We start from the raw sequence: 8,236 nt of genomic DNA on the forward strand, positions 1-8,236 counted from the left end.
TATGCAGTATATACAACATGATGTGAAGAATCTGGCTTGACATTAAATAATTAAGTGATTTTAAAAGTCAAATTATCAAGCCTGGAACACATGCACCGGCATCTACGAACACATAAACATATTAAAATAGTGACATAAATTTTGCCAGACTAGACAGTACCAATTCTGAAAGTGCAATGCATGAGTTACCGAATATATAAAATTGTAAATAAAAAAGTTATCAGCTCTTTTATTTTCTATATCGCAATTTACCTCTGAAGTCGAGTAAGTGAAAATGGCTTAGGTAGAGCTAGCAGTTTTTTTTATAGATGAACATTTCAAGTGGGGCCATGCTATATACTCACCAACATATTATACCATCAATCATACACCAAAGTAAAGGGAATTAAAAGTTCTTCTAACAACACATACGATGTACAAAGTTTTTATTAAATAACCAGTGAAACTAGTCAGGAAAACCGGTGAAATTATATTACTTTTTAAACAAAAGCCTATGCAAAATACGAAACTAAAGAGAGCCACCTTGTGGGCCGTAGCTAAATAGGGGTCGGGAACCAGGATAGTAGTATTGGATTGGGCGTTTTGTCTTTTTTTATACCCTTTTGGGCCCACTGATACGTCGCAGCCTCTATCCTCCATGACTTTAGCAAGCATGAAGCATACGATGCGCAACCTATTTCTGATCAGCATTGAGAATTCACGAAAGTGAACACTCATGGGGGTATAGACTGTGACGTGTATCAGCGGGCCCAAAAACGCAAAAATGTCAAACCCGACCAGATTAACACTACTCATACTATGTACAACCCATGGAATGATTGACCTATCACCACTTGTCAATCATGCTGATGAATTAACTAATCGGCGAACGTAAATTAGACATACCTCCAGGCATTGCTTTCGTCCGCCATTTTCCTCCAAGCTGCTTGTGGCAATAAGGAATTATGATAAGTATTTACAAATTTTGCAATGATTTGTTGGTTTCTCCATCGAAAAGGGTGAAAAGAAGTCAGTGGGAGCCTTGTAATTTTGACAGTCGATACTCAGATTGTCTAAATGGAGGAATTAGATTTATTCCTTTCCCGAAACATAAACAAAACTTCGATTGATAAAACCTTTTTGTGGTCGCATGTACGATCAGCTTGCATAAAAGTATGTAGAAAGAATTCCTCGTCGATGGCTTGAAGAAAAAGAAAAGAAACTGAAATTGAAAAATATATGTAAAAATAAACGTTTCTAGAATATGGGTGGAGAACCCCCTAACTTGCGGATTTTGATGTAAATTATTTTATAGGATTTGACTGAACCCCAGACTGTATTATTTTAAAGTTTGAAAAATTACATTTTAATGTTTGATTGTCCCAAAAATAATAATTTATCGTCTCGATCTTTCAGACACTTGAGTGACTTTTTACTTTCTCATGGGGCTGAAGGAGGGATGGGGATACACACATGTCATAATAAAGAAATACCAAAACAATGGTTTCAGATAAATATCGTCCGATATATTAAACACTCATTTACATGTTTACATCAACAGACATCACTGATCAAAATTCCGTCTGACAAACACAGTAGAACCTTAAAATTATTCTGTATAACAGTATACTTCTAAACGATTAAAATTTGCGATTTTGTTATTAATTTTTAATTCATTTACTTGTCTTCCAAGGCAACATAAACATAAGCCAGATAAAATTAATAAGGATAAGATTATTTACTAAATACATTAGCATCTCTTGCAGCGAATTCCCGTTTGCATGAATAAGTTCTCGAGTAGCTTTGAAATTTATTTTTTATTATTTACTGAAATAAAACACTTAGTTATTAATATACGAACTTGAACTACAAATATAAATATTGTCCACTGCAGTATAATTTATGTAACTTTGTAATTTTCATTTTTAAGAATAATGCAAATAATTTTTAATAAATATATCACTCAAACTAAAACATATTTCCTTGCCAAATACTGCATGCTTGTCGGAGGTTAACAGGTTGTCTTGTCATGTGATTTGGTAGGCGGAGTGATCTATCGTCTCGCGTAAGGTCAGTTAGCACAAAGAGCAGACTTTACGGTCAGGTTGCTAGGAAGAAGCCAGTACTGGATTGATCAATACTGGCCAGAACTATGCAAATCTTGTTCTGTGATTACAACTGAGGCAGATTTTATTTGAATCTGATTTGGTCTGCGCACATTAGTTGACTGTACAACCTTACAATCATTCGCATGCCAACGTATTGAGAAATACAAACACTGCTGCATCTGTAGAATCACTGGGTTCGATGTTCCAAATTTTGGTATGCGAGCAATACTCAGTGATGGATCATTTGAGCTTATTTGGGCCGAGGTGAATTTAAGACACATTCTACACGAGTTTATGGATTTATTTTAATATTGAGATAACGCGCCGGTTTTATTTACAAAACCATCGTGTAGTATTTCAGATTAAGATCAATGACGATCTCTCTTTCTTGACATTGGGATAGAAAGAAACGCAAAGGAGAATACCTTGGAAAATATGAACTATGCGGCTAACACGCCACTATGAATGCTGAAAAACACATATGGTAGTGTTACGCACTGGGCCAGGCACTTGACTATACGGATGAAAAGACCGTCGTCGCAATGAAGAAACCCATTTTACAGCTGTTATTGCTACTAAGCATCTTCATTAGCGAGCACAAACATCACTCGTACCTAAATCTGAATTTCACAAGAGTAGTATTGGGTTAGAAAACCATGCAGGAATTATCCCACCCATCTACAAACCATGCAAAGGCGCTAGACAACTGTGGAGAGAAAAAAAAAAACATGATTTCTGGAATCACATCTGTGTTACAAAACTTTGGCCACTCTGGAGTTAAAACAGATATTGTTCTTAATGCGCATCTGGTCATGACAAGGAAGGATTTAAAGTGACAACACTGTGGATTCACAGCGGTGCGCATACAATCCCGAACAATACCAGCGCCATCAATGAAGCAATTAACAAAGGTATTGAAAAGATTCTAGAGCTTTTGAGAAATATGCAGAAACGGGATGGACTATCGAAATCTATGCTCAAGTCCAGGTACTTCTCTCACCAAGGTCAGAGATAAACGTAAATAATTTTGACAACATATGTTTTGAATGGGCAGTTTTGTCAGCCTTACATCCGGCTAGTGAAAACCAAGAGATGCTTCGAAAATACAGGCAGCATCTTGTTGAACTAAACTTTGGCAATATCGGATTTCCTGTTCAGGTTACTAAGGCCACACTGAACAAATCTGAAACACTTAACCCATGTATCGCTGGTAATATGTTCATTTATGATAAAGTCTTTTTTATCCGCTTGCACTATCGTGACATGTGTAACATGGAAGAACTCAGATGGAATTGTTGTTGGTGAGTGGTTTAGAATTGATATCGAACTACGAATGGATAAAGAATCTTGCTCAGTTGCTTAACCAACACAGCAATCATCACGGTAAGAAATATCCATGAAGACGTTCAATACATGTACTTAGCACCCGACAAGTGCTCACCAACCATGACGTATGTTGTGGTGGAATTAGTGAAAAACCTGAGCAGACAATAATGCCAGAACCAGGTAAATTCATTCTCAAATTCACTGCGGTACAACGAAATATGAAAGTTTCTTATATCGTACACGCATACAGTGGTAAACGTGACCGTGTCCAGCTCTGCGTCCAACCAAACAGCACCAGTCGCTGACCAAGAACCATGCGGATTTTGTTACACAGTAGTTAGGTGTGACGGAAGAACTGAGTCACCAGTATTGTATTATGGCAAGGACACGGTTAAAGTATTTTTTAAATTATTCGAGATTAACGCGGACTGTATTCATTAACATCTCTCTTCACCCACATTCTTGAATATGACTTGTGATAACATTCGTGAATTTTCCTCAGCCACTCACTGCTGGATCTGTGATCATCCCTTTACCAAAAGGCAAAGCACTTCCACCGATGGAACTTCCGGTTACAAAGTTCGTGATCATTGTCACATCATTCGCTCGTGCAGAGGACCATATCGGGTCCATAGCAAGAAGTTGTCCACCTTGTAACTCTCAAACCTGTCTCCGAGTGGTTGTAGCGGTGCCAGCTGTGAGATCATCTTATGAATAACAGTGACTGTCTTTTGTCGAATCTCATTCACTGATTTTAATCCAATCGTGTGTATGACTTCATTGCTCAATGAACCTGTGAATAATGGAAGTTCTGTTCCACATTCCTAAGACCGCTCTGGTATCAACTGCAATTCCTGCGTGTACTGATGACCGAATAACTGTTCTGCAAGAGTGCGATTAAATCGTTCCATTATAGCTTGGTCATGATGAATTTTGACATGTCCATGAACTCTCACACGGTGTTTGGTAAACAACGCAACCACAGATCCAATATATTCTTTACCGGGAGAAACTTGTAATAATCATGACCATGTGAGTGGTCCGCGTGCGTAAGTGCGCTTGAGTGCATCTGCGACACATGCAGAATCTTTCGATGTCAACTGAAGACAATGGTTAACTTGTATTAGGTGTGCAATCGACCTTGTCGATCACGGACACGATGGTGTGGAAGAAACAACAGATCAGCCTGATGAACCTCATTTGGTATTAGAACATCAAACCAAGCACATGATATTTTTCTTTTCACTGGTAAATAAATTCGCCAGAGCGATTGTTTGGCCAAACATGTTCGAGCAATCCATGAGCGACCTTTGCCGCACTGGCCAACTTTTCCACGGCGGCTTCACCTCTCCAATACACACACTGAGTGAAGTATATTTTTCATAATGTACGGTTTTTTGTATCCATTGTTCATTCGTATTAATTTTATTTTACCTTTTCATTATTATTTTATTTTTATTATTTTACCTTCAATAAGAACCACGAGAGGAAGAACCTCCAAATGCAATCATAGCCTTCATACTTCCTTTGATGACCCATCTTTGCGATTTTTTTTCCAGCAACTGGTCACGCGATCGCATTATGTCATTGAATAAGATCCATGTCATCACGTTGATGTGCCCGGATATATTTTGATGTCGTATTAGCAAGGTCCTGTTGGTAACACCCAGCACCAACACTATTCACAGGTACTTCACCTGGCTTCGGTTGATTTGTAGAATCAAGTTGAATCTTCAGCAACGATAATTGTATCCAGGAATGTGTTTTTAACCTGAATATTCATTCCATGGTGTTCCCGTAACTCTTTTTAATGCAGGTGTTATATCACAACAGACGTTTTTTGAAACCAAAACCTTCGCGTCCACGGCTATCCACTTCGAGCACACGTTTCAGCAATAGCTGCTCGTCCATTTTAAACTCGTGTTGGATTTGCGGTATAAGTTACTACCCGACATCGTATACAATATGAAGACAATATTGTATTTTTTTACTGTATTATTAAATGTCATCGCGACAGAGGGAATTCGCAGAAGCTCAAAGCTTTTTGGTCGTTGACTTCTCTGCACATGCAAGACCCAAACCGTCCTAGCATGTTAATGAAACTTGAAGTTCCTTATTTCCAAGCTCAGTTCGTGCACTCATAATTGGTCCCGCTGCATCAGGTAAAAGATAACTGTTGCTGAATACGATGGCTGAAGTGGGATCGGTTATACTTGATTGTTCTTTAGACTGATTATCTACCGTGTTGTGGTGTTTTGAAAGACTTTCAAAAAGTGCGTAGCAGAGGTGGTAACACCACCATAATCGATTTCTTTTCCGCCATTAATGAAGCACCTAATATTGACGATTTGAATGCAAACGAAAACAACAATGGTGCGTACGACAATGCGATGCTTGATCACCAAGTCAATTCGGCACAAATATTTTCGCGAGGCCGACACAAAAACATCGATGTCATCTGTTTAACTAAATGATATACACTTATGCATAAAATAATTCATGACAACTGTAATATGTTAATGATACTTCATGGCATTGACGAGCATGGTCTTGGAAATATTCAGTGGACCACATGTGGGATGAATTTCGTGATGTGTTTGCACCGATCACAAAGGACCCACATAGTTTTCTTACCATTGATTTGACTGGAACTTGCACGGGTACATATCGTGCGGGTGTGGACGCGGATAATTTAACAATAAAATCAATCATATAAAATGTCTGCCATTGACGTCATATAAAATTATGGGAATCGACGCCGTGAAGCCTAGTATGAACAGCAGAAATTGATTCAAAATGTTAAAGATGGACGCATAAAGGTAAAAAAAAATGTTTATTGGAACGAAACAATGTACCGGTGAACGGTGGGCTAAGTGTTAAAAACGTTTAATGAAATTGTGAGCGGAAGAGCAGAAGAAGGTGAAGACTTTATGGAGAGCATATTTGACACTATGCACACCTCATCCAGTAATGCAATTACAAGAAGAATAGCCTGGATGACAACAAAGTTCTAGGTCGCGAACAGCTCAACCAATCACTGAAACACCTGAATTTGCTGAACAAAAAGAAGAACATGATCAAGAACAACATCAACACGAAGTAATAAAATATCAAAGAATTTAAACAACAACCAAAATAAAGACCTGTTGCACCCGAACCGGAAGAAAGACCTGCTGAACCAGCACCGGAACGACAACCAAAACAAGGCGAAGGTTTGGGTGAACTATTTGACCCTAACGATCTCTTTCGGGATCTGTTGGAAACAGATGTGTGATCAGATCGCGCAGCAATGGACCCGAAGTCATTAATGAGGTCACACCGACCTGTCAGCGACTAGCCACCAATGACTTCATTGACAGAAACACATATCGTACGCTGATGCATGAACTTGTTGAAGATATCCATGATGTATACGACAAGCAAAGTTCGTACACCAATGATGAGTTCTGAAATAATTGTGACACTCCAAGTCTTGCGTGAAACATTTGCTGTGATGCAACGAGTTCTTGTAAATACAACACCCAAAGCGTTACCTCGATGATCACAATCTTATCAACGAAACCAGAATTCAGTGTGACTTTTTCCGCACCTGCTACCGCTGGTGAGTCACACACATTTGAGATCACGCTAGCATTGCTGCGAGTTTATTACAGTTGTCCTAATATTTGCTCACAGCCGTTTCTTCGTCTGCCCTTAATAACTCGTCTGTGTTTTCAGCAGACAATGGCGCAACCTGTAATAATATTGAACTTCCAGCTAACGCATACATCACAGAAACGACCAATGAAGAAATTCGACGACGAATCACACTGGAGACCGCAAAAAATCTAAAATTTCTATATGTGCCAATAAGTCCATATTCAGTTCGGCCATCTCAATAGAATCTCAGACGTATGTGGTTGATATTGCACAATCATCAATAAGATCAGTTTTAAGGTTTCTTAAGACATCATTTCAGATGATAAACGATTTTTACGTGTAGGATATCACATCGCGCCTGACATTGTGAGGATTACCTCAACGACGCAGATAATTTAACCGGTGACGTTGTCAGTGGTAGTTATGAAAGAAGGTCGGAAACGACAGGCGTAGTTGTTCATGGGTATATTATTTTTCGGTTTAAAGCTACCGTGGAACAAAGTAATTTGATATCGATTGCTTCCGCATCATCTGTATATGTTCCATGTCATAATAATAGGATGATACTTATTTGTTTAACTCATGTGGATCAAAACGGCATGTTTTCAACGTTACTGCTGAACATTAGAAATCGACTTGACATTTAATTGTAATAATTACAGTCGTAAGTGCACATGTGAGACCCGTGCGCCTTGTGAACGCGTGAAAGCACGTTTGCGCTACATATGATAGAACTTGCCTCGGTGGTGTCATTCGTGGATTGCTTACAGGTGCACAAAAAGTGATCGGACCTCTGCACTAATCGCTAAACAAGTTGCAATGCGAGTCGTTGATAGCATCAAAAGTGCCGTTGTGGATCGGATAAAACATTTGGGATTGCAATCGACTCAATCACTTCGAGATCGACTACGGCAATTAGCGACTTGGGCACCACGAAAAAGCTGAAGCAAATATTTCGATTACATTACATAAACAGAAACTATGCCGCCTGCGGGTACTAAAATCATTACTGAAGCCGCTCACCAATGATTGGCAGATTTAGTGATTGAAAATCTGTCAATGGGGAGTGGATTACGGTTGAGGACCTGAGTGGTGAAGTTACCAAAGCCGTCACGCACAAGCATTAGACAAGATCATTAATATATAAGTGGAAACTAAAATTTCACCATGGCTCATTTCAAAGA

This window comes from Sinohyriopsis cumingii, chromosome 19, assembly GCF_028554795.1.
Source record: "Sinohyriopsis cumingii isolate HCF-2022 chromosome 19, ASM2855479v2, whole genome shotgun sequence".
NCBI classification, from domain to species: Eukaryota; Metazoa; Mollusca; class Bivalvia; order Unionida; family Unionidae; genus Sinohyriopsis; species Sinohyriopsis cumingii.